The sequence below is a fragment of the Eumetopias jubatus genome, unplaced genomic scaffold (assembly GCF_037043125.1).
Source record: "Eumetopias jubatus isolate StellerSeaLion01/CBP00866 unplaced genomic scaffold, mEumJub1_p1.0 scaffold_12, whole genome shotgun sequence".
Taxonomy (NCBI): domain Eukaryota; kingdom Metazoa; phylum Chordata; class Mammalia; order Carnivora; family Otariidae; genus Eumetopias; species Eumetopias jubatus.
The window spans coordinates 54,495,330-54,522,624 of NW_028274818.1; the positions used below are offsets into that span (position 1 = coordinate 54,495,330).

The 27,295-nt window shown below is 36.7% G+C and overlaps 1 protein-coding gene across 3 annotated transcripts in view; it reads right to left on the reverse strand.

Annotated features, from left to right (window-relative positions):
- Positions 1–27,295, reverse strand: part of DNM3 (dynamin 3) — a 575,404-nt gene that overhangs the window by 228,244 nt on the left and 319,865 nt on the right. The window lies entirely within an intron of this gene.

Sequence of the window (27,295 nt, forward strand, 5' to 3'; positions counted from 1 at the left end):
TTATTGAAATGTTATGTTCTAAGTGCTTATTCTAAGGATTACCTTGTTTAATCCTCCCAACACCCTATGACAAAGGTTCTATTATCACTCCACGTTTACAGATGGGAAAATGTAACACAGAGAGATCAAGTAAATTAACTACAGCTAAGTGACCAGTATAAGTAGCAGCAACTACAACAAACTCTTTCACACCTCACATGTCTTTTAACTTCCCCCAAATGCTCTTACATCGGTTCTATCCTTACCACAAACTGTTGGCCACTTACTGTAAAGAGTGAATTGATGTATGGTATATACCTCTTTCTAAAAAAGAACATGAAGCAATTTGCTTTAGATATTATTTTTCTTCTTATATGAAGGAGGAGGAGAGATGGGAGAGAAAGAAGAAAGCCTGTACTATCACGATTACCAACCGACATCAGGTGAAAGAAATAGAGAACTCAGGGTTTGGCTCTACTGTCTTCTACAAGTTATTCGCTAAGAAAAACATCCTGAATGATCTGGAACGTGAAAATAAGTCTGTACTAAGTCTAGCTACTTACAAATAAAAACACAAATTGCAGCCCTTAGAAGCCCTGGGTCTGTGAGCTCCAAAGAGCCTGGCCCACAGGATGAGGTGGGAGTGAGGCATAAAACTTGGTTCAGAAATTCTAAATAGAAACAATAATAGCAATGAGGCCAACAGAGCTGACATCCAGCCCATACACACTGGTGTGGTCATATCCACAGGTTGTTATAGCCAACAGCAGTTCTAACTGGTTGGTGCCCCTACTGTACTTGTGAAGTATCTTGAAAATCATCCCTAAAGCTAACATTTACAAAGTGCTTAATAAATGCCAGGCACTATGCCGAGAGCTTTCGCAGATTAATTCATGCAATCCTCATTAACTACTCCAAAATCACAAGGATGGCAAGTAATGTTCCCAAGGTCACACAGCCAAGTGGTAGAGCTAGACACACACTCAGGCCACCTAGCTCCCTAGTCTGTTACTGTTAGATGAACCTGAGCATCTGTGTAAGTACATATTTATCCAAATCGCTCTTTCCTCTCAACAATTGTTTTTGCCCTTTAAGTCATCCCAAACAAACTTCTTGAAGGTGCAAATTCAGTGTTATTTATTTGTCTCTGGCACAGTGTCTGAAACATGGTAGGAGTCTGACAAATGTTTATGGAATGAATGAGTGAATGAGAGAACAAATGAATGGAGTGACTAGAAGTTTATTTTTACATCTAATCTGAAAAATGGCACTTTCTAAGACAAAAGACCCCTTGGCTATGAATGCAGGCTTAGACAAATTATGTATTAGTTAGTAAGAGAAACCAGCTAAAAGTTTTCAGACTGGAAGTTAAAATAGTGAAACAACAGCAACAAATAAACAAATCCGCCATGTGAATTGAAAGTAATTAAAATAAACCTTAAATAACTCCACCTCCCTTTTCTACCGTAAAGTAGGAATTAAGCTGTGGAAGGAAAAGTTTTAATCCACTCGAGTATATGATGAATTAATTTTATAATCTTCTTGATCTCACAGGCTTTTTCAAAGCACAAGGCCTACTGAATTTAGACATGCATGCCTGTTACTCCTAAACATGGGCATACACAATCTGGTTACGTTTATTAAAGGGAAATCACAACTTGAATGATTGGTCTTTATGTTTTAAATGTTAACGTTTTGTTATTCACAATCCATTTTATCTTAATTGGGTTCATTCCTCCTTAAATACCAACTTGATAACATATTTAAATTGTATAAGGGCCACTAAACAGAAAACTGAAAAAGAAACCTCCAGAATATTTCTCTGGAAATAAAAAGTTTCAACTCTTTTCCTTCGATCTTACCCCACTCATATACCTTTTCATACAGTTTTTAAAAATAGCTAACTTAAAACATTAGAGTAAAATTCTCCTTTCCCTAGAAGGAATGATCTAAAACCAACCCCCAAAAAGACAGTTTTCCTGCTTCCTTCCCTTTTCTCACTCTGAAAATAATGTCTGCCCCTAAAGACTAGAATGAGACTTTCGTTTTAATTTCAACTGAAGCAAATGTTATGGCTGTATTACTACTCATCAACAGGAAGCAAAATTACTCATCCATTCCACAGAGATATCTAAAACTAGAAGACTCAACACATTTTCTCCCTTCTTAAAGGATCCTATGTGATGGGATTAAATTTCACAAATTCCAAAATACATTTACGATATGGGATTTTAAAATTTAATCCCTTTGCCATTCACTTTAGTTTTAAACAGCTTGTTTATCTTCTTCCTGCTAAGCACCAAATGCAGCGCAGAAATGGAAACCAGATTTCTTTATGTAGTGAATTTCATGTGGTTTCCACATTTCTCCTGGCAGTAGCTTCCCAGCAGACATTCATCTAAAAAAATTCCTCCTTGTGATTTTTAAGTAAGATGGCATCTGTAGCATTTTGTGGCACATTCTAAGCACACTCTAAATGTACTACAAATGGCCTACGTATTATAGCATTCTAATTAGAGTTTATATTTTAAGACTTTGTAAGGTAAATAAAAATGTCACGAATGTAAAGTAGAAAGGAGATTTTTCATGGTCTTGATTCTTACTTAAGAAGGACTCCCCTTTTTTTGACCCTCTCATTCAGGATAATCTCAGATTAGTCACCATGTATTTACTGACCCGATTCCATGTGAGAAGCCATTGTGAAGCAGACAGAAGCTACGGGCACAGCCCCTGCCCTCAAGGAGCTTATAATCAAGTGTGAAGGGCGATAAATATCAGAACAAGCCAAACTTCTCAAATGGATGAATGAATGGATGAAACAGACAATAAAGTCTATACGGTTATCTGTGAAAATATTTAGTATACAATATTCTTTGGAGCCATGAGAAAGCTGATTTAAACTAAAACAGTGTGAATGATCTAAAACTCTAACATTCTCTCTCCTCCCTTCCAAAGACATTTAATGTTTTGTTTTGTTTTAAATCAAAAGTTGCTGGCTCATAAGAGAATTATTTTAAAGGCCACAGGAAGAATAAAAGCAATGAAATTTAGTTTAGGAGTTATTTATTTTTAAGCAATGCATACATCAGGTTAAATTCATCTGATTGAAAATGTAAAGAGAAAAAAATCAAAAATCTTTTTAAATAGTTGAGTACATATCTTCACTGGTTCCTGAAGTCCAGTCCCCTGTTCTGAAGGAAAAACAGGAAGAGGCAGGGCTAGAGAAAAGAGGACAAAGCAACAGAAATTCTCACACTGATCAAGAGAGGGGTGGAGAGGGAAGACAGACAAGTAGGAAAGAATAAAAATGAGCAACAAGACCATTTTACTGAATGCCTTTTGGTCACTTGGTGGAGGTATATTAACACATACCAGATGGAGGGACATTAACTCATGTCATGGCGTTTTGATACAACTAGTTGAATTAATTCTCTGCTTTTCTTCTCTTTAAACATTCAGGGCCACCACAAAAGTCACCAAGGGTAGAAATATTTCTGCTACAGCACTATAACCATCTGCCCCAAGGCACTGCCATGACAATTCTCCAAACTGTTGCCCTATGAACTGTTGCAGAATATTTTCAAAAGTATCCCAATTTATTTTATCTGTATCATTTAATTCAGGCTCTCTCCCAATGACCGCCTCCCAACTACCTCTCGTTTGACAAATTAGAAAATAGCAGAATTGAACTAGAACCAATCAATTCTGGTGCTCCTTCTCTAATAACCTCAGTTGTAGCCAAGAATACAAAGGCTTAACTATACTGTACACCTGAGACTAATATAATACTGCATGTTAACTAACTGGAATTAAAACAAAAACTTTTTTTTTTTAAGTAAGCTCCATGTCCAGCGTGGAGCCCAACATGGGGCCTGAACTCACGACCCTGAGATCAAGCCCTGAGCTGAGATCATGAGTCAAAAGCTTAACCGACTGAGCCACCTAGGTACCCTTAAAACAAGAACTTTTTTAAAAAGGTTTAATTTAACTTCAAAGAAGTGGAATTTCTTCAAGAAAGATGAAATTTTGAAATCAAATAGAATTAAATCTGTACAAATATTAAATCACAAAACATCTTGTGCCCCAGGCACTGAGCGACTTGGCTTTAGTGTTTTCACTGTGAATGTTAATTCAAAACGTCCATTTCATGGTCATAGTATACACTAGTAGTTAAAAGTGGTTTTCAGCATGGCCTTTCCAGTTCCCAACAGCATGCATACACACAAAAATTCACTGAAACTCTCCTTTATTGAATGTGAAGAAGATATATACCATGTACTGCGGGAATGGTAGTCATAAGTGGAGAATTTGATATACTCAGGAAATTCTGCTTATACATAATACACAGAGAAATACACTGAAAATGATCCAGTAGAGGAATGCGGCAAAAGTGGTTCTTCATCTAAATGAGTCTGAATATACAACATATGATCTAAGCAAAATCAAATTAAACAATAATAAGGTTAGAATCGACATTAACAAATTGGATCCAACCTAACCAGTTTTAGCATTACTGCGTGACCAACACTGATTATTTTATGATCTGAATGCAAAGATGGAACTAAAATTAAGATTGATTCAGAAAACAGATAGGACAAAATTTCCCTGGCAAATCACCTCCCACTAGCTTTCTTATATTTTGTTAAAGGTTAAAAAAAAAAAAATGAGGGGCTAAACTTTCCAAAAATTAACCAACTGAAATGTGGTACTGAAAATATCATGGTCTGGAATTATGAAAAAAGGGAGGGAAATCCACTAACCTCAGCCTGGCTTCACTACTGACAAAGGTAACTCTACAAAAGTCAAAAGTTCCTCTTAGGCCACTTCTTATGGCTTCTGTTTTTTCTGTTCAGAAAACGTAAAGAAAAAAAACAACAACAAACTTTAAGTTCTTTTGGTTCTTTACTGAGCTTCTCAGTAATAATTCACTAGGCCTTGAAAATGCCAGTTGAATTCTAAGCATTGGTTCCAGTAGTTGACACGCCCCTGGGCCAGGTAGCACCTGGGGCCACCCCCAAACGTTTTCAGTGGGGTCCAGATCTCTTAAAGAAAAAAAAAAAAGAAAAAACTATTTAGAATTCTACTAGTTCTCCAGTAAAACAAGCCAGTATTTTAAAAGCAATCATTATCCACTCTGGCCAATGAAATCTAAGACCAGTTCTTTCTTGAAAAAACCAAGATGAAATGGAAAGGAAGTAAATTGTACCAGAGGAAAACATTCTGTTACAAAGCAGAGGTTGGAGGTAAACTGTTCCCTAACAAAACTGAACCAACAGTACACAAAGTGTGTGTGCAGTTTTTTAAATGCAAGCAGCAATAACTCCCCCTCTGTGGAAATCAGTCCTCTTAAAATGTTGTACTTGCAAAATTATGAACACATTTCCTATCTAATTTACACTTGTTAACCTTCAGTTGCTCCTGTAAAGCTCTGACAGGCACAATTTTTTTTAAAATGACTGAAACGTGCACACACTAAAACTAATGTCTAAGATTACAAAAAACACTGAACACACTCTAGCCTAAAAAAAAAAAATAGGTTACTTTAAAAAGGGGAAAGGATTTGATTTTGATGTTGGTAATTCTCACATAAAGATCTGGTTTAGTTTAAAAAAAAATGTGTGTATATACACACACACACACACACACTCATTTGTACCCACACACCCATACACATTTATGTACACACATGTGTTTTAATATATACATAAAAAACTATAATAAAAGTGGATAAACTCAAAAGAGAGTAAGGTCATTATGGGCTTTTCAAAAAGGTTATCTTATGGGGCCAGCTACCACTGCAGTGTTTTCAAAACAATCCTGTTGTCTTTCTTTCAGAATCAAGTATTTTCTTCTATTTTTACTCATTTTACCCATACATGATTTATTAACCCAGTGAGATTATAAACACCTTGAGGAAAATAACATATTTTGTCCCTGCACAGTACTTGTTGCTTGGGCTTTGGAGTCATGGTACCCAGCTTTGAAACGAGGGTCAGTAACAGGAGCAAGGTGGGGATCTGGCTGTGCCCTCAGAGCAGCACCTAACCTGCATGAGGCCCACGTCTGGGCCAGGCCCTGTTCCAAGCTTTCATCGCACGTTGTTAGGCTTTTTAGTCCTCACAGAAACCCTATCTTAAAGATAAGGAACCCGGAGCCCAGAACAGTTAAGTAATTGCCAAGGTCACATAGCAAGTTGTGAGGCCAGGATTCAAACACACGTGGACTAGCTCCAGAACCCTCCCACTGGACTGCCTCCTGGAGCCTCCACTTCTCCATCTGTAACCATGGGGAAATCCTCTCTTCGGGGTTGTTGGATTACATTACACCACATGTGAAAAGAACTAGCACAGGGGGCCTGATATAAAATAAGTGCTCAAAAAAAAAAAAAAAGACTAAGGAAGCAAAACAAACCCTTAAAAATGGAAAACCGTACACTTTCCTTTCTCCACAGCTTCTGCACTATAGTCCTGAAGGTCAGGGAAGTTACATGATCTGATTCTGTTTGGTGAATTGAAGCCATTTTTGGTTGATTAATATGCAAATAATGTAAGTGTTTATAAACATATACAATTAATATTCATCTGCAACATGTAAATAACCTTTCAACATGAACTAATTCATACACTAAGTGCTTTTTTTTTTTCCCTGTAAAAGTAAAGTAAATTCCCATGGTGGCATGAATAGAAGTATTTTAATATGGTCTCATATGTCCCTTGAATAAATTCTCTGGAGTCTGAACAGAATTAAGAAGCCAGTTATTACAATATACTCAACTAAACAGATGTATGTGGGATCAAACCATTTTAGCAACTCATATAATTTGTATTTCCACTTTTGAATATACCAGAAGATTATAAATCCTAAAATAAAGATACTGTGCCATGTATTGCACAAGGATGCCTATCAGCACTTTAAAGACTTGGAGCCTCTAAAATGACCTACCATGTAACTGCAGGTATTTTGGGTAAAGCAGAAAGCTTCCTTTCACACACAGATTGCCTTGTAGCCAATATGCTTCACTTGAGCCCCCAGCCACAGAAAGGACACTTTCTATAGCCCTGTAAAAAAGTGCTTTCTGAGTCTTCATGTGATACACACACTTTTTTTTTCTTTTTGATATCATGCATGCTCATTTCTGAGTCATACTAAGGAAATAAAATATTGGTGATGCCAAAAGACATCAGGAGGCAATATTCTAAAATTGTCAGTGACCCGAGGACACCATATTTCTCTTGTCCAAGCGAGCCAGTGCTCATTTTAAAGTCCGATTGTAACGTGGAATTCAATGGGAGCTCACAGTACATAGCATTCAGATGATGCTCGTCAGCTTTTGGGGGCTGAAGCAGGCAGCAGACCGCATTCCTAGTACGCTCTCACTTAAAAATCTGCCGGGAAAGGCCAGCGCTAATTTTCCTATCCCTTTATCTTGCTTTCCCCTAAAGATTTCAAGACAGTGCTTGAAATTTTGCTGGAGTCATAAATCATATATTTACCTTCATGTGACTGGTTTTCAATAGAGCCAGAGTTTTTAAGGTTTATCTGCCGGATGTATTATGTTACTGAAATAGAGAAACGGCTGCTGTGCAGGACAGTGGTTAGTGAAACTCAAAGTCGTAACAGTATCTTCCTCAACTGATTTGAGGAAAGACTGTTCATAAAATATATACTGCTTTTGGTTAGAGGCTGATTTCTAAATAAACAGACTCAGCAATGGAAAGTCTACAGACAGAAAAAACAAAACATGCATTAGTAAATGTACGTTTTAAAATCAACTCTCACAATCTTCGCTTTTCGCAAGCTTTTTGAAGACTGTAAAGTCGGTTGCATTAAATTTATGATTTATAGCTGTTCTAATTTTACTTCTTTTTCAGTTGCTGAAGGAAAATCTGTTGACTCTTCTGGACTATTTCTCCTCCATTTTACAGCCTGTGATGTTGCATCTCTGCCTGAGAGGGCACCTCACTACAGTGATCTGAAGGCAGCCATTTGAGAGTCAGGGAAGGAGAGAAAAGGGGAAAGCTTTGCTACAACAAATCTCCCAGTCCTTTTGGGACCCAACAAAATAGGAAATGCTGGTGATTAGGGGATTGCATTGTTTCCAATTAAAAAAAAAAAACACACACACACACAAGTGCTAATCCACACAACATAAAGGCAAACTTAAGTGGGGCTATCTTCCCTAATTTGCAGTGAACTGGGGTCAACTAGATTTTTATCTCAGATACAAACTGGAAAGGAGAAAACAACAAGAAAGGAAACGCCACAACTTGGTTAAATCCTGCTTTTCACACAAGATTATATGAACGATAGCTACACAGGATGCTTCCAGAAGATTACAAGGCCAAAAATAAGCAAGGAAATATGGCTGGCCCAAATATTCACATTTATTTCTAAAAGAACAGTGCAATCTGATACACAACTGCAGTACACCTATATCCATGTTTCCCACTTAAGATTAAAAAATAAGATAGTTTTAATTCTCCAATTATTATCATGCTAAAGGTCTGATCAGAAACTGCATGGGTACTATGTAGCTTTTATTCATTCTTCAACCGTATACTGAATGGTCTGCCACAGGCCAATTAAAGTATAAAGATAGCATCCCTGCCTTCAGTTAGCTTATATTCTATTTGGGGAAAAATCCAAATATGTGAAATATTTGGTAACATTTCAGTATAAAACTAAGAAGGCAGCAGATAATTAGCAAATGAATAACAGGAAATAGAAGCACCCTTAAGAATTCTGTAGGGGGAAAAAACCGTCTCTGCAATATGCTTCTCGGTACAGGTGTCTGAGGTAGAAAAAAGCTGAGTTCTGCCACTTAGTGTAATTCCACGAAGGAATATGCTTAACTTTGAGCCTCAATTTCATCATCGATAAAATGGGAATGATGATAATATCTACCACATAAGATTATTACAAGAAACTGTTACGTTGCATGTGGAAAGATTCTGTACTCTGTAAAGAACATATAAATGGCCATTGAGAAGACAGTAAAAAGAATCACACAAAACTGTTACCACTAATTTGGGAGAGCGGAAAGGGCTAGGAGATTAGAAGGAAAGATGATTAACTTTTTTCTTTACATACTTTCTATTGTTTTAACTTTTATAATGCCCGTGCACTGATTTTGTAACAAAAAAAATTAAAGCTATATAAATACTATTTGAAGTAGAGAGTATAAATACTACCTGTGACACCGTATCTAGAGGTCACAAAATACTCTATTGTAAACACTAGTAACCCTGTTCCTTCATGAGTACAAAGAAACAAGACTCAGTCCCGGTTTCAATTTGAAAATTTCTAAAAGTCATAAAAATGTGCCAAGCTTCGGAATGATAACCAACTGAAACAGTGTTTTCTTTCCATGACATTTTAAAATAGAGCAAATTTTATAGTCACCCCAAACTATCCACTGATTCAAACAATCACTTTGGTCAATATGTTTGGAAATGGCAAATTTACTTAAGCAAAAAGCTTAAATAACATTAGTTCTCAAAGGCGAGTCTTTGTTGGGTGTAACCGTGCTTTCTAGAGCCCATCACACATCAGGTATTTAACTGACAACTTTACAGACATAGAAAAGGTCCTCAGGCCATTTACAAATGAATGCCAAGGACTTCCCACAGAGGCATAGAAGATTCTGTAGACTGAATTTGATCACAGATTAGCATTCTTAACATTATAAGTGTGAGCCCTTTGAGGGCAGGAATCATATCTTCTCAATGATAATGCCCAGTCCTGGGCATTGTGACCAGCATATGAGTAGGCAATAATAAATATTTGTTGAACTATTTGAAGGAAAGATAACTCTAAAACATTTTAGTCAACTAGAAGCCCAACGAGACGAGCACATATGCTAAGAACAAAACCTGTATAGCTGTATTCTGTAGAAAATCATTTAAACTGCTTCAAAAACAGCAAAGATAATTATGAATTTGAATTCCTTGAAGAAAACTTCATAAAAGTCCCTTTTTGAGAAAGGTTCTCTCCTACATTTGAGAAACTATAGATGTGTGAACTAAAATGAAATCATGGAGCAGTTTGATCAGAACCACCTTTCATCTGCCTTACCCAAAATTTCCAAGGCATGTTTCATCGATATAAATAGAAGAGGGCAGAGGAAAGACTTTCACTGTTTGTGGCAGAAACAAGCCCACACCTGGAATGCTGGATTCCTGGCTCACTACTGTCCCACTGGCTCATGGCCCCTCTATGATGATTTGTGAATTAACATATAGACACTGAGAAGGGACAGAGTTGGTATCCACATGTAATAAGACTATGAGATTGTATATAGTCACACTTGTCTATTTCCAGTATTATACAAGCAGTGATGGGGCGGGGGGAAGGGAGCTAGAGCATACTGAGCTTGTTCAAGTATGGGATAGGCCCTATAGATATAAGTATGGAAGCAGAAATACAGTGATAGGAAGTGATCCCTCAGATTTCCATTGATGGTTTAAATCCCTCTATGAATGATGTACCCATTGCTAATCTCTCTGTTCCATCCTAAACTCCTGGATAATTCATTTTTATCTTATTTAATCTTCCTCCCAAGGTGACCGGGGCTTGTCAAAACTTTAGATTCCATTAGTGGTATATGTTAATTCAAGAGAAGTCATTTCACAATTAGTGAAGGCTTCAAGGCGGCTCTCACTTGAAACTTTTTGAAATATCCAACCCAATATATTAAAAGAGGTAGATTTTTCTGCTTCTCAAAAGTATTGCATAAGGCCAGTAGAAATGAATTGCTTTAGTTGTAATTCTTTAAAGATTACTAAGTTTCATAGTTTGGCTACTCAAATTATATTTGGAAGCTACCTAGGAATTTTCTCACATTTTGATTTCTGGAAGGGCAATTAATCAAGCTCTTGTTTGAGGTAACCTGAACTTTAATCAGAATTCTATGGGGGGACAGTCGCAGGGCTGTATACTCAGATCAACAGTATACATATAATTGAGAACAGCAACAACAGGAAAAGAAAAGGAGATGCCAGTGGGTTGATATCTTATAACCTTTGGTCAAGCAGTACTTGGCAAATTTCAACAGATTTAGTTAATCAGGGATAAAAAACTAAGCAGTGGAATACCATTAAAATAAAACAAAAGTATTCACACAGAATCAAGAATTACCAGTGAAAAAGAATGCTGTCCCTAAGAGCATGGATCTACCAGAGGCAATTTGTTAGAAGCCTGAAGTCGTGATTTCGTAGTGGAGGTTTGAAATGAAAACTTTAAAGTTTCTTTAGGTCAAGCTATAGCACAGCATTCAGAGAGCCAGCCAAAATCGCTGAGGGAAACGAGGAAGGCCACATGTGGAACTAATTACTCATGTAGAGGCCATGACAAAGAACATTTCTCCAGACTTTTCATGGGGGCTTCACTTTCAGGAAGTTGCTATAATTACTGTTCAAGTCTAGAGCAGCCTGCAAGCCGCTGACAGATCCAACAGATGAGGAGGAGGAGGGAAAGAGAGAAAGAGAGAAAAAAATGAACTTATCTGCCCTTTTTGACGAGTGAAATACCAGAAAATAAAGTACCACAGGAAAGCTCAAAAAAGTTTGCAAATGAGCCCTGACTTCCAGTGTTCAACTTTCTGTTTACTTTTTTTTTTTTAATCTACCCTCTATCTTCAAATTACTTTTCTAGCCTGGACCGGACAGCAAATTTGTACTTCTACACTAACTCACTTTCAGTTGGCCACAGCAGAACTGTACATCTCGACTCTTTTTTTTACAGCTTTTCCATACTGAGGCCCACTTCCTGCCCAGTTGAGGAAAAAAATCTGGCCTGAAGATGAAATGACTGCTTAACATTACACTAAAACATCTGGTACCATTTTATGCACAGACCCATGTCTGAGAGCAGGCGATTCTAGCGGTCTCTCCAGCGGCACAGCGCATACCCAAACCTCCCCAGGGTGACATCATCCCATATATGGACTCTCCAGCCCAGCCCTCCCCCTTTTCCTGGTCCTAAATTCATTGCCAGTTCCCCAGTCTGCAGCAAATGTGCCACGTCAAGACTGGAAATCACAGCCCTTGAGTGTGTCTCAGTCAGTGCAGCAGAATTCAGGGGGGAAAGCTGAATGCAACCCCTGGTGCAGGAAGGAAGGCTTTTCCCAAAGACCGGGAGAGGATTTTAAGTACATAGATGGAAGCTTCTGGAGATCCTGCTCCGTCGCCCCAGTGTTCAGACTACCTGTTCAGGACAATGCCGTTGTACAGTAGTCTGCACATTGGTTAGACTGGGCAAGGGAGAGCAACGCCATGGACGGCTGGGGACAAAAGTGGCTGTTTCCAAGGAGAAGACTTTTGTTTGCTTTTTCAAATCTCATACCCAATGTTTTTCTTCACAGGTTTTGCACACTAGGGACCCAGAAGCCCTCGGGGACACTGCTGAGAAAGGACTACTCGAAATAAGACCTGTGGGTAAGGCCTTCCTGACTGCTCACCTGGTCTGTGCCCAGGAGAGCTGAGGTGGGGAACCAATGATTTGCGTTCACGTGCGAGAGAAACAGAGGGATATGTGTGATGGAGAGCTATGGTTTACTTCTGAAAGAGTAACAATATGTGATATAGAGTGATTTACTGTATGTTATTTGATTTCTGAAGATTTATAAGTCAAGTATTTTCTTAAGTGTAAAGTTTTTCCCACTTCCAAATAAAACATGAAAACACTCTAAGCACTTAAGGGTAATTTAATGAGGCTAGTTTTTAATTGTTGAAATTAATAATCCAAGGACCTAAAAACTTACTTGAGTAAGGGCTGTAGTAGAACTTTTAACATCCCAGGATTGAATCCGTTTTGCTTCAAAGTAAAGAATATTTGCTATTTTTAAAATGCTATCCGAACAGTGCTTTTTTGAAAATTTACGTACATAATATAAATACCAGGAATAGTAGTATCTAACAATAAAAGAGGCTGCCAAGTTTTTGCCCACCAGACAATGCAGATGGGACTGACCCAGAAAAGAGCGCCAACCCAGAACTCAGTGAGTCAGCAGCTGATTAAGTCGGAGAATAGAAGAAACCTCTGTCCTCAGATATCCCAATATATATCTCTGTGTTACAGTTTTGTGTTTTTTTTTAAATCCAAAAATGGTTGATAATTGCTGGTCAGCTGAGACCTCATGCCTATATTTTACAATGCTTCTATTTCTCCGAGCATTTAAAATGATAAGGTACTTTGTCTAGAAACCCACTGATAAAAAAGGAATTTGTAAACGAAGGCAAAGTTTTCTTTGGTCAGTTTCCAGCTGTCCTGGAGGTGAAGGGGGGTCGGGGGGAAGGTGGGAGGGAGGAAAACCCTCAAGCTGAATGAAATCCCAATAGAGAGAATAATAGAGAAAGTCTGGGTTGCAATATGATCCATGCTGAACTTTAAAGGTGGGCCTCTTAAAGAAAGTTCTGGAAAAATGTTACTGCCTCAACCCTAATTCCCTCAACCCCCATTTATATCTACCCCCAAACTATTCTATATAATGAAAACATCTGTTCTATAGCTTTTATGAAAAAAATGAATGTGATCTCTTTTGTCCTCCTTTAAATTCTTTAAAATTACAGTGGTTCCTGAACAAATCCTTTTCTAAATTGTACATTTTGCAACAATGCAAAAATTGTCACAAGTTCTCTTTTGCGAAACATTTTATTACAAAAGGTTCCCCAGGTTTCTTTCGTGAAAACAATTTACTTTTTAAATTACCCTTTGGATTATCCTCAAACTGGTATAAAGAACATATAAGTTCTCTCTTCTATTCAGTTTTTAGTTAAAATATCAAAAGCAAGGGTAAATTTAGTTATTTTTTCCACTTAGATGATATAATAAAGCCATCCTTTGTTTTTTCTATTGTGACTTGGAGGCTTGCATATTAATTATTTTTAATAGAACAAGAGATATTTAAAACCTATATAGTTCCTTTTACACAAGGAAACTGAAAAAAAACTATGAGGTAATTACGGAAGCTTACTTTCTCAAGAAATATATTTTTACTAATTGATGCACTTACTAAAGAAGAAAGAGAGCTACAAGGGACTTTGGCAATGTTTAAGTTTTTCTGAAATTTTTTTTTAACTCTGTATAAATGACAGAATTTCACAACTTGCTTTCATTTCATGTATATTTAATTTAAATGCCTTTCTTCACATTTAATGGTCTTTTTGATTCTAAGAAACTAACCACCACTGCTCGCCCACCAATTTTCTCCCTCAGGATGACTTTTAGTCTGGAGATAGAGGGGACCGATGATGTCCTTGGCTTAAGTACAGGACTAGGAACCTTAAGAATTAATTTGTAGAGGGATAGCCGAGGAGTGCCTGCAAGTGCTCAGTGGAGTCCCGACAACCCATTTTTGATGCAAGCTTTTAACAAATGAAAAGGAATCGTACTTATTTTTAAATTCCATGAGCTAAATTAAGGATCAAAAGTAAAAGCTCCCTTTATAAACCCTTGCTGACTGAAGGCAGGATAGGATGGTCGTTTATACACTGGTACATAATGCCAGCATGTATACACACATATCGTAAAATAACCTTATCTCTTTCCAGGGTAATTAGAGCAATGTTTAACTTGATTTTGATATTACTTTATAAGGAGATATACAAATATTTTAGAGATCATGGGATCTATTCCAGAGGAAACTAACCAACAGTGACATCTTCAACTAAAACTACCCCTGGATATGACGGTAAGTATTAAAATTAAACATTGTGCATTGTCAGAAAGAGAAAAAATGTTTGCAGGGTCTGTCCAAACTGCATTTCATAGAAGCTTTTAGTTATTTTTTGTTTTAGTGAGTGGATGACTGGTAAGTTAGTCTAGGTACTGGGTTAAAAGGAAAACTTTTTTCTGGCATCCAAGAGAAAGGAAATTTAGGGCCTTAGCTTTAACACCATCAATTCTTAATTGGAAGAGGATCAATATAAAACAGTTTTCAAACCTCACTCCCTTTTTTAAGCCACGGATCTCAAAATCAAAGAAAGTTTATTTACAATGAGACAAAATTTCAAACTGATCACTTTCTTGCAATTAGTCAATAGGTTAACGTCCTTCCTGCTTCGCATTTCTGTCTTTCGGCCCATATAATGGTGTTTATGTTTTTAAAAGACCAAAATATACTGTCTACCCCCACCTCTCGCCTTACAGACCACCCAAGTCTTTCATGCCGTGGGAAAAAGGTTAGGCATAAAACTTCTAATGAAAGAATTTTTCCTTTTTTTTTTTTAAAGGAAATAAAAGGAAAATACAACTTGATAATGTGAAAAAGTTCACTCATCCACCAGCGTCCATCCTTACTAAAGAGAAGCCAAAGCTTTCAATTACTCTACAAGAGATCTGCTCTTTAAAAACAACCCATTTTCCTCTTTTCTAAGGAGAATATCCCACCCACCACAATAATGTCCAAATAATAACTAAGCGACCATCATTCAGAAATCCCAGCTTAAAATAACTAGAAGGTCAGGCTTTCACCTGAAAGGAGACAGGAAATTGTCTTTAGTGAAGACAGAAACTTTCTTACTTGGTTTCTTCTATCTTTTCACCTTAGCGTGCTGCAAACTATGTAAATAGAAATATTTACCCAGGTTTTGAAAGTCTATTAAAACCTTTATCAGGTTTAATAAATAGAAATAATGAAGTAAATTAAGGAAAATAATTAAATCTTCATTTTGAATTTCCTGACCTATCGTGACAGCCAGTTTCTGAAGTTGCTTTGGCTTAATTTTGCTCTAAAGGATTCAGAAGATAATTCTTTCATTACATTTTTTTCCTTAAGATAATAAATAAAAGACAAAGGAAAATAAGGTGTAATAACCATATTAAAAATTACATGGTATGATAATAATGTAAATAGCTCCTTTATATTTTAGCTAGTATTTTAAGTGGTAATGAATTGGGAATATCCATTCATTGGGAGATGGAAAAAAAGTCTTAAATGTATTTTTCAGCCTTCTGTCTTTTTAACAAGATTAAGGGCAGGTTCAACATAACTATGAAGTGTGCATATGCCACATACTTACTATAATTGTAGTTTAAAAAGCTATTAGAAACATAAATTTTCCAAAAGTCTTATGAATAGTCATTTTTCAGCAAGATTTTTTTCCCCCTGAAAAAAAGTTATGGTTTTTCAGGCTCAAATATTTTTGGATTATCTTGGTTTAGTAGAACTGTTCTGTATTAAAATATAACAGATTAAACTCATAAATATTTCTTTCTATTTTTTCAGGTTGCATGCATCATTCCTTTAATTGAGCAGAGTTAACTGGATCAAATTATTTATGGGAGAGAGAGGGAAAGCTATACAGAATTACAGTAATTTTTAATTTCCACCAATATATTCTTTGTAAGTGAATCACTCTAAATATTTTCTGTTACACTGAATGCAGCAACAACAAAATAGTTTCATAAGGTATTTGTTTTTGCATAATCTGACCTTGTGATTATCTAAGTAGCAGCCAAGTTTACTGACGTTTTTGATTCTGTCAGAAAAAAAGAAAGTTCTCTACTCAGAATGTTGACCAGAAACAGAATCAGACATTTATTTTCTTGAAATCAAATAAATAAATGGAAAATTGCTCTTATCAACTCTTTGTTAAAACTGTACCATATCTAATCAATGCATAAAAGTTCAGATGTGTAGAAAACTATAATTTTTTCAGTCTCTAAAAATATTTTCCTCTCCATAAAGTTTCTATTTGCTATTTTCTCAGAATTTTATAATTAAAGGGAAATAACAAACTATGTGTTTTCTTTAAAATTCTCTGGAAAAAGTCCCAAACTACACACTCCTTGAACAATAAGATTTTGTTTTGTTTTTGAAGAAATCTCATTTACTGGAATTCTATCTAAATGTTTTGTTTTTTAAAGGGCAGGGGGATTTATTAAATACCTCTATGGATGTGAATGATCATTTATATTAAAATAGTCAGTAGGATTATCCTTGAGCAACCAGAATTACATTTTCTACCTGTGTATTTAACACCATTAACTCTTTCTTGTATACATTATAAGAAAATTTTCTAAGGGGTCTGGTTTTACTTTTTTGGATATGAAATAAAGTTTCCTTTCCTACGTTTAAGGTCCTATTCTGTAACTGTACTGTACCACCAATGTCCAAAACACATTCTGAGCATCACTGTGGGTAACGACTTTTTAGTTTATACCCTTCTGGTTCATGGCCCAGCGCTGTAGTTAATTAAGAGGAGGAGCACATAAGCTCACAACTGTTTCTTATTTGGTTTTCACATCCATACTTAAAATCTTTGCCTTAAAAAGACTATGAGAAATTTAAATAAGTTCCCCTCTGCTTTATGAAGTATTGGCAAAAAATGCATCCCCTTGTCAAATCCCACTATCAAAGCATTGGATACCAAAGTTGGCTGGTTGAATTGCCAAATATATTAGGCTTGTTAATTATTTTGAAAATGGCTGCCGTTTCCATGTAAATGACAAGTTTCTTTTTCATGGGCAAGGCTGTGGTACTTATCGACTGCAAGAAACATGTATAAACATAGTCTTTATCTTTAACTTCAGTATGAAAATATGCAGAGTTTTTGTGAAGAGGAAAAACATCTGGCTCAATGACTCTGAACTCTGACTGCATGTGGGCCAGTAATAATAATAATACGAATTGGATTTAAGAATAAACCTTGTGTTTAATCTTTTTGTTTTGTTTGTTTTGTTTTGTTTTTTTCCTTGAAATTTCGATGTGAGTGTTCTGTTACGTCCATTATCCGTGTTAGCGTGTCTGGAAAAAATGTAAAAGTGTACTTTCTGAATAAAGTCAAAAGTCTCACTTGTTTTAGTTCCATAATGTTTTAATGTTTAATTCTATTGTGTGTTTTTCTCCCTACCCGCCCCCCCCACCCTCCAAAACCACCAAATCTGGAAAACAGACTGATTGTGTCTGCCCATGAGCAAAGGAGACCCGAAGGAAGCAAGGGCCTGGCTGGACGGCGTTGTCACGTGACTGCCTGTCTACACTTGCTGTGCAGAACATCCGCTCACCTGTACAGCAGGCACAGACAGGCAGTCACATGACAACCCAGCCTGAGGGACAACCAGCCACTGAAAGAGAGCAGCCCTCACACCATAGCATCTACACCAAGAGCTACGACCAAAATGAGGGGCGCGGGGGCCTGGGGGCTGGATCTGTTGGTTTAATACTGAATTCGTATGTATGATTTTATTATATTATATTTTGATTCAAATACTGAAACCCACCAAAAAGTAAAGTGAGTGGTGCCGATGAAATACAATAAAACCCATTTCTGAAAATGTTCCTGTGCTTTCTATAGTTCTCTGTTCCTAATTGTTGTCAGTAAATTCCTACCCATGACATTTATCGTACACAGCTTTGCAGCACCCCGTAATCAATATGACAAAACAATATAACTTCTGTCGGATGCTTGGCAGAGAATAAGTGATTCTAATAATTCTACTACAAAAACTAAGTTTAGTTTTCTAGGTCATTATTTTTTTAAGAGAGAGAGGGAGGAAAGAAAACGAGGGAAGAGATAATGTTCTCTCAAGGGGATCATGTATTTTGAGTTAACTCTACCAGTTTGGGTGAGGGCAAAACATAGTGAAAAGAGTATTTTGAACATAATGTTCATATGTATTAGAACAGTTGCTTCTCCTCTGCTGATACACAGAAAATTGAAATAGAAGCTCCGATATTCCTAAGTGTCATGATACACAAAGATATATTACTTTGTTATTGTTTAATTAAGAAGGAGATTTCACTACAGTTCTGAAGGTGTAGTTTCCAGGCCAATGCATTCACTTGGAAAACATGCTCCCATTCACTGTAAACTTTGAAACTTTTGAGATGTTCAGGCAATTTGATTATTTTCAAGAACAGCAAGGAAAGGGATCAATGGTAATGCAATGTATATTTTGCCATATCTCTTGAGGAAATGTCAAAATTTCAGTTTATACACTGTGAACTGGGGTGAAATGATCAGGGGTGGCTTGTGTATATGAATGTCTCAAACACTGATGGGTAAAAAAGGTGGGAGACAGATAAAATTAGAAAATTGTCAACTTTGACTCAGTTCACTAAAATGTTTTAACGTCAGTCTTTAAAATTAATTTCATTTTTCTGAGATTGTGATGGAAAGTTCAAAAACGTAGCACAAGATTACATAAAATTTTCTGGTTTCTTCAAAACTTAATTAAATATTTCAAATATATAGTTTGGACTAAAAAAACTTTTTATTCAGATATTTCATTTTTAAAATGAAAGATTTAGTCTTAAAGCTAAAAATCCTACAAGGTTAAAAATTTCCAGGATTTTGTGCTATTTTACTAGACCTGACACTATAGTTTCTTTAAAAAAAGAAAAAAAGTGATTGGGCAAAACCACAAAGTAAAAATATAATTAAGGCTAAATTCTTGCATTTAACAATCTGGCCTTAGGAAATACGTCCTCTGCAAAAATATACTTCTGCAAAACACATTGAGCAATGAAGGTTTTCACCTTAAATGAAAGTCCCATGACTAGCAAATAAAGTACTAAACAATAGTTCACAAAACGTAAAATATAAACAGGAAGATGATATAAAAATGTCTCACAAAATATTTACATATAACCACCCAATTTTAAATGTTTTATATAACCCGCAGCAAATGCCAACAGGAGTCCACATCTGGATCATTCTACTGGAACCTGCAAGGCAGTCCCAGGACAGTGCTTGAGACCTCTCCGAATGACCAGTAGCAGGTCAGAACATAAAGAAGACTATTCTATTCCAGCAAACTCTAAAGGGAAAGCTAGGAGGCCAGCACAGTCATCCTTAAGTGAGCCACTCCAGGATAACATTTCAAATAATATTCCCATAAAATTTGAAATTAACATTTTGGTTTTACATTTTTTCACTTAGCTCTCAAAAAATGCCTGAAAGAATATTATATATATTTAAATTCATTAAATGAAGCACATTTTAAAATTTTACTCTTCTGGTAAATAATATTATTTTTCCAGAATAAACTTTTGAGTGGGACAAAAAAATACATTTAGAAAAGTGGGTTTGGGCCTATTGAGTATTTTTCATAAATTTGAAATAGTATTTGCCATTATAGGTTGTTGTATATATTTGTCAAAGTTATAAGCTTTGGATAATACTACAATGTAGAAATGTTTGTATGAAATAATCCTACATTAAAAAGCATAACCTAAGATATATATGTGAAAAAACACAACTACAATCATGAAGAATTTTAAGTAACATAAATGTTTTAAAGTTCAATATTTATTAGGACCTCTTTGGCAAAAAAATTTCTAAGTTTTGGCTGACTAAAACAACTCCACAAGGAGTGTAAATAGTGTTCACAGGGTCAATCCTAAACTCATCACAGGGAACGTGGGGACCTAGCAGGAAACAGGCAGACTCTTGAAAGTATAAGTGAAACTGGAAAGAGCTGAAGATTTCTAGGACTTCTTGGTCTCACAGTTTTGGCCCTTCAGGGAGATAGCTGCCATTTTGTTTTCTATTACCTACGTTACATTTGTCTTCTGTTACAGCTACATAATAAAAACAATACTTAAGTAAATATCCCTATAAGGGAATTATATAATCTCCTTATCAAGCTATCCAAATACTTCAACCCACAAAAATGAGGCCTGTAATTTTTTAAGAGTCCAAAGAATGTCCTTCTTTCAATGCGGATTTTGGATTTTCTTCAATATTATAAGGTTAGTACATTTTCACTGGGAGCATTTCTGTTAAATTATGCTTCTTTCCTATGAGTATTCCATAATGATTTTGATCTTCATGTTGGATGATATAAATAGAATAAATATTGGCTGTATGCTACCATTATACATAAACTAGCAATCCCCTTCAGAGATTTTAACTATCATTCACACATTTCTCATTGATATTAAGAAAAATAAGGCTTTTTTCTCCCTTTATCAGAATATCCTATTTTCTAAAATTCATATTTTATACGTATTTTAAATAAAAGCCATCCTTTTCTTCCAGATCTGATTTAAAGTATTAATATAAAACTATATAAGCCCCAAGTCCTTCTTGAAATGATAGTTTCTATTTTAATTCTACACCTGGCCCTTTTCTAAATCCTAAGATTTGTACAAAATATATTTACAATGTGTTAAAATAACATTGGGAAATTTACTTTCTGCTTAAATGATCTTCAGTGCAGGAAGCTATAGAGTCAGGGGAGAAAAAAAAACATTAACCTTCAATGATGAAAATTAAGAAAATGTTAAGACAATCTACCTTAAATTGTAAGTTTACCCTGTAATGAAATAATTTGGTTTAGGTACCCGACGTAACAGGACATAACAAATTACTAGGTTGCATTTGTGTATTTATTTGCTCAATCATATCTTCACTCAACCAATATTTACTGTCACATGCCAGTGCCATGTTCGCTGATGGTAGAACAATGAATAAGTCAATGGCTCCTGGTCTCAAGAAGCTTACAATTTAGCAGGAACACTCAACCAATACATATCACGTGTGATGAGTTGTCAGTTTTCACCACCTGAAATAATCTCTTAAATCCATCCACTTCTATCTATTTCCATCAACCAATCCACCCAGCCCAAGCTATTATTATCTCTTACATAGCCCATAGCCCATAGCCTTACCTCCCTAACAACTCCCCCTCTCAGTTCTGTCCTCCTTCAATCCATTCTTTACAAGGCAAGCAAAAGGATCTGTAAAAAATTCAGATCTTATTATGTGAGTTTCCAGCTTAAAAACTTCCAAGGCTTAAGGTCAAAATCCTTAATCTTTATGTAGTTTTTTCCTCTCTTTGTTCTCTGTGGCCTTAATTCAGTTTCTTCAATTCATCAGGCTCAATCTTGCCTCAAGACATTAACACAAACCTCTGACCACCCAATTCAATGTCCCCCTCATGCTATGATCCCCACCCCAGATGCTCTTTAAGTTAAATACATCACTGGATTTATTTTCTTCATAGCTTGTAATCTGCATCTGATAGGTTTTCCTGCTTGTTTGTATGTTTTCTTTATTGGTAAATATCCTTCATGAGGGCAGGTACCATGAATTCCTTGGTAACCATTTTATCCTTAGTGACTAGGATAGTGTGTACTACATAACAGGTGTTCAGAAAATATTTGTTGGGAAACGTTCAGGCAGTTAAGAGCACAGCACCAACACTGAGCAGCTGGCTAAATTATTCTCTTTGAGTCTCAGTCTTCATCTCTAAAATGGGAAATGTAAATAAAATACTTAGCTCAGTGCCTGGGAAACTATAAATACTCAATAAATGTTAACTTTTAGGATGATAATGATCATCATCAAGATTATCGTTCAGATAGAAAGCTGGCCTTCATGACTTTAAACAGGTAGAATGACTAGTGGAATACTATTTACAACCACAATTACTGTCAAACTAGGGAGCATCTTGCTAACCGGAAGTCCATTTGGTTTGGTTTAGCATTTTGACTAGTCCGAATATGCAAAACTGAGGCTGGAGCAAAGGCTGGACTAGATGCTGAGAAGAGCTGACTGGATGTATACAATAGAGTGAGAAGCACCTTGAGTTTGGGGCAATCCAGATTAACAGCATTGAGAGAAGAAATAGGAGGGGAAAGAGAAAGAGAGCAACTGAGGTACTGTCCTTGGGCTGGGCCAGCACAAGGCTAGAACAGCACTGCCACACCCAACCAAGTAGGGTGTCCTCTGGATAAAACAACTGTGCAGAGGGGTATGTAATATTCTAAATGAGGTTGTTTGAATTGCTGTAGTGCTTGCCCAAATCCTTAGTAAAGTACCAAAAATATCCTTATGTTATTATTTTGATAGAAATCAAAGGATCTATAAGATCAACCATCCCAAATACAAGGGAATGTATGTGGACACACAAGCCTGCATGTCCAAACTCTGCCTTCACCCGCATAAGCAGATCCTCCTTGACTTGGGGTACACACACTGGCAGAATGCCCTGGGAAGGATGAAACTAGGAAAAGGCCTTTCAAACCCCTAGAAAAGAGCTCAGGGCCACTTGTATAGGGAATTTCCTAGTCTGGGGTACTAGAGCATGATCTAGAAGGTCAGCCACGTTTGGGCAAATCCCCTTGGTGGTTAGTTATAAACTGTCTAACCCTGCAAGAAGACAGTGTATTTCTTTTTGTGTTACAGAAAGCCCCAGTCTTAAAGTAATGTTGGAGAATAACATACAGTCAGGTAAATAGATTAATTATGTCTACTATAACCACATTGTATTATAAAGACTCTTTGAAGATAACATGTAGAAAAAAACACGGTCTGGGACACAGGGGGAAACCTCTCTATTAAGCTCATCTATCAGTAACATTACAGATAACATTATTGTAATTTAGAGTAATGGTTCAAAAAGTGCAGTCCACAGATGCTCGAGGGTGTTCATGAATCCATCTAAAATTCAAGGGTGGGCTAGATAGATCTGTTCAGAATAGGGAGAAAGCAAGAAAAATGCTGGGGACTTCCCATTATAGTCATGCCAACTCTAGTTTTAAATTATTACACAGTGTTATCATGCTATTGCCTCTGCCAGCTTTGTTAGGAAATCACGTGTTTTTGTATTATCACCTCCAATTCTTGGCTGAGGTGTAAGAGAACCCAGAGGTGGAGGGGAGGCAGCATGGCAAGTCTCACTGAAGTAATGGGCTCTGAGTTCCCTCTTAGAATCTGAACCTTACCATTCCCTGCTTAAAAAACAAAACAAGACAAAAACCACCAGGTACCATACATCCGCTCTCACAATATGAAATGACAAAAAACTGGAAATTAGAAGACATGCAAGTCAAAGAATGGCTTTACAATGGGAGGGCACAGTTTTTACTTGCAATGGCAACCATGAATATATAAATGTGACACCTAAAAGTTTATAAAAGCACTTATTTATATAAGATTTCTTAGAGTCCTAGAATATCTCTTTGAGGTGATTTGGTCAGCAAAGGTCCCCATTCAACAAGTGAAAAGAAAAGAAGTGAGGCCCAGAGAAGACTGACTTGTTTCAACACTGGCATTAGTCATAGCAAATCCACATCCTCCACACCTCACCATTTTCACTGTACCAAGCGTATGGTCTATAGGGTTTTTGTTCAATTAACGTAATCCTGGAAAACAGTTCAAGCCATTGTTCTTCAATCTCAAATATATGTCATAAGTCATTTATATTTATTACAGACTTAATAAGTTCCAAAAAATCATATCTATTCATATGATATAATATGCTATTTATTCAACAGCCAATTAGATATAATGAAAACATACCAACCTAATTACACAAGAAAGCAGGAAGATGGCAGAACACAGAAAAAGATGATAATCCTCTATGAAAATTTGAATATAAATTTGTCATTGAATAAATGAATGAAAATATTACTAACTTAATGATATTTACTGTGTCACATTTGCTTGACTAAGAAAGATAAATTATCCCATAAAAGGATTTCCAAGTACATGCTGGTGCATGTATTAGAGAGATACACTGGGAACAAAGAACAAGCACTTAATTTAACAATAAATTGTCTCCAAAAGTTGAATTAGAATTCAGGCTTATTTTCACAAAGGAATATTCTAAATTGGGGGGTTTTGAGGTTACCCACAGAAGCGTGTTCAGGCCACATGTACTTGAACTATAGCAGTAAGACCTTTATGGAATCTCAGTATCATTTAAAACATTGCTGCTAAAAGATGGGAGTTTAGGGTACAAATTCAAGAGGCCAGAGACTCATCAGTACTTCTAAGCCCTACCGTCTGATGTTTCTTCTTGACCTCCTTTCCGTGTATCCTCCCTTCTGGTCTCTGCTCCCAGCCAACACTAATAACTATTTGTTGAATACTAGCAGAAAGCAAGGAACAGTACTGTACCCTCCCTTTCACCTGGACAGCAAGTTCAAAGGTGGTCTGCAGTGGTAGCAAACTCTTGGACAAGAGAAACAGAGCAGAATAGAGGATGACAGTGGTGGTGGCCAAGGAATGATGAGGTGGCTCCAGTGGAAAAAGGCTCTGCCCCAGTAACAATTTAAAGATAGGGGTCATTTGGGAGTCAGGCATTAATATTTTGAAAACTTCCTATCTTGTTTCTTGAGCAGAGTTCTAATGAGTAACAGTAGCTAATGGCTGCAGTGTGGCTATATGTGGCCCATCAATTTGCTACCCTGAACTGAAGAGTCCTCTCAAGCCACCCAGAATAAGCCACCATCTTCTCTTATCTGGACCACTGCTACAGTCTCCCAGCTGGTCCCCCTTCTTCTATTCTTGCCACTCCCCTCCTTCCACACACCCATTCCCTCCCACACATCACGCCCGACCCAGCAGCTGGAGTGATCTTTCTAAAACATTAATCCAATCATGTCACATCCTGTTGGAATAAGCCAATGGTTTTCAATTACCCTTGAAATAAAATCCAAATTATTGGCCGGAGCCTCGATAAGGCCCCATCCACTAGTACCTCTGATTTTATTTCCTACCTCTCTCCCCCATGCTCTTACATTTTGGCCACAGGATTCCTGCTGGCTCCCACCCTGGGAGGGGAGGTTATACTTATGGTTCCCTCTACCTGGAATGTTAGTCAACAAAATCTTCTACACAGCTCATCATTCTAGCCTCTGTTCCAATGTTACCTCCTCCCAAACACCCAATCAAAAGGTTCTTCCTCCATCACTTTCTAGCTCACTACCCTATTTTATTTTCTTCAGAGCACTTAATATCTGATATTGTATTATTAGTCTCTTTGTTAGTTCCACAAAGCAACAACTTTGTCATTTTTTTTTTCTTGAAATGGTCTAAACTAAGCAAACAACCCTCTCCTAAACTTCTAAATCACTCCATTGTATTTCAAGGGTCATTCCTATACACCCCACCCCATGCCCAAACACCCTCTACACATATAACTTTAATAAAATGGTCTCTGACACTCAGTTAATATTATAACTGCACACATTTATTTTCTGTTTATTGTAATCAAGTGCTCATGAGGGTGCTTTAGCAGCAGAGGTTTTGTAAAAAGTTATCCTGATTTTATAGAGGAGAGGAAGGGATGACCAGTGATCATAAGCTTACCAAGCTCTCAAAGCTTCTTCCTTCCCTATAGGGGGCACCATGTGCCTTCCAGTGGCCTTCTTTCAGTGCCCACACAGCCTGATAAGAGAACCCCAAAGCCATATTCCAACAGCAGCAGCTAATCCTATTGTCTTCAGAGCCCCTGATACTAACATCCAGAAAAAGATCAATGCCAAAATGCCTGGAACTTGTCTTAATAAATCCTCTGTGGGATGAAGCTGACTTGGACAAATCTAGCATCTCTGGGATTCTTGCCTACATTTGTGGTTGAAGACATAAACTCTGGAGCCAGATAGCCTGAGTTTGAATTTCTGCTTTGCTACCAACTAGCTATTTGACCTTGGGAAGTTAATTATCCTCACAAACACCAAGTAGTCTGCAATAAGGGAACCTGAGTCCTGTAGAAATGACTTTTCAAAAAGTTGGGTTTTTTTGTTTGTTTAGTTTACTTCTCTGAAAAATGGGGATCATAATAGCACCTATCCTTAGGGTTCTAATGTGGATTGAATGAGTTAATCTATATAAAACACTAGCTATTATTATTATGAATCCTCAACAAAATATTTTGCTTTCCCTAGAATAACTAATAAAGGCCTCCAAACTAGTATGTATTTAAATATACATAAATGATCCTCTGAATCCTTGGAAACAACTATATCTAAAAGAAGATCTCTTAAGGCAAATGAACACAAAAGAAGGTACTCTACTGATTTTCTGTCTAGGGAGGCATCTCAGAGCCCCTGAAGCTGTGGTGTTTAAACACTGGAGCTTCCCACACATTGACGGGGATTTCTGAGCAGCCAGCACAGGAAAGAAACCATTGCTAATCCTCAGACTCTCAACAACAACAACCAATTCTACATTTGACTGAAGTCAGTGAAATATATGACTTAAAGATTTTTAAAAAGCTTCTTCTTTGCACATTTCTATAAGATTTTATTTCTCTTACTAAAGAAAACTTAGTGGTCATCCACTGATCATCTGATTAACACACTATTATGCACAAAGCACTTGGGAAACAGAACTATGTAAAACATGAAACTTTTAACTCCAGTAACCGACAAATGCACCTGGTAGTGCTTTCAAAAAAATATCAAGCCAGGATTGGAAGAACTTTTAACTCCGAAATACGTGTCCTTTAGAGCCAAATAAAATTGAAATAATCTCACCTGTAAATAGCTTTGCGATCATGAAGTACTCTTATTTAATGTTTGTATACTGTGTTATAAGCACCCAAAACTGCTCGGGTCAGACCAGAGCTATTAAAATTT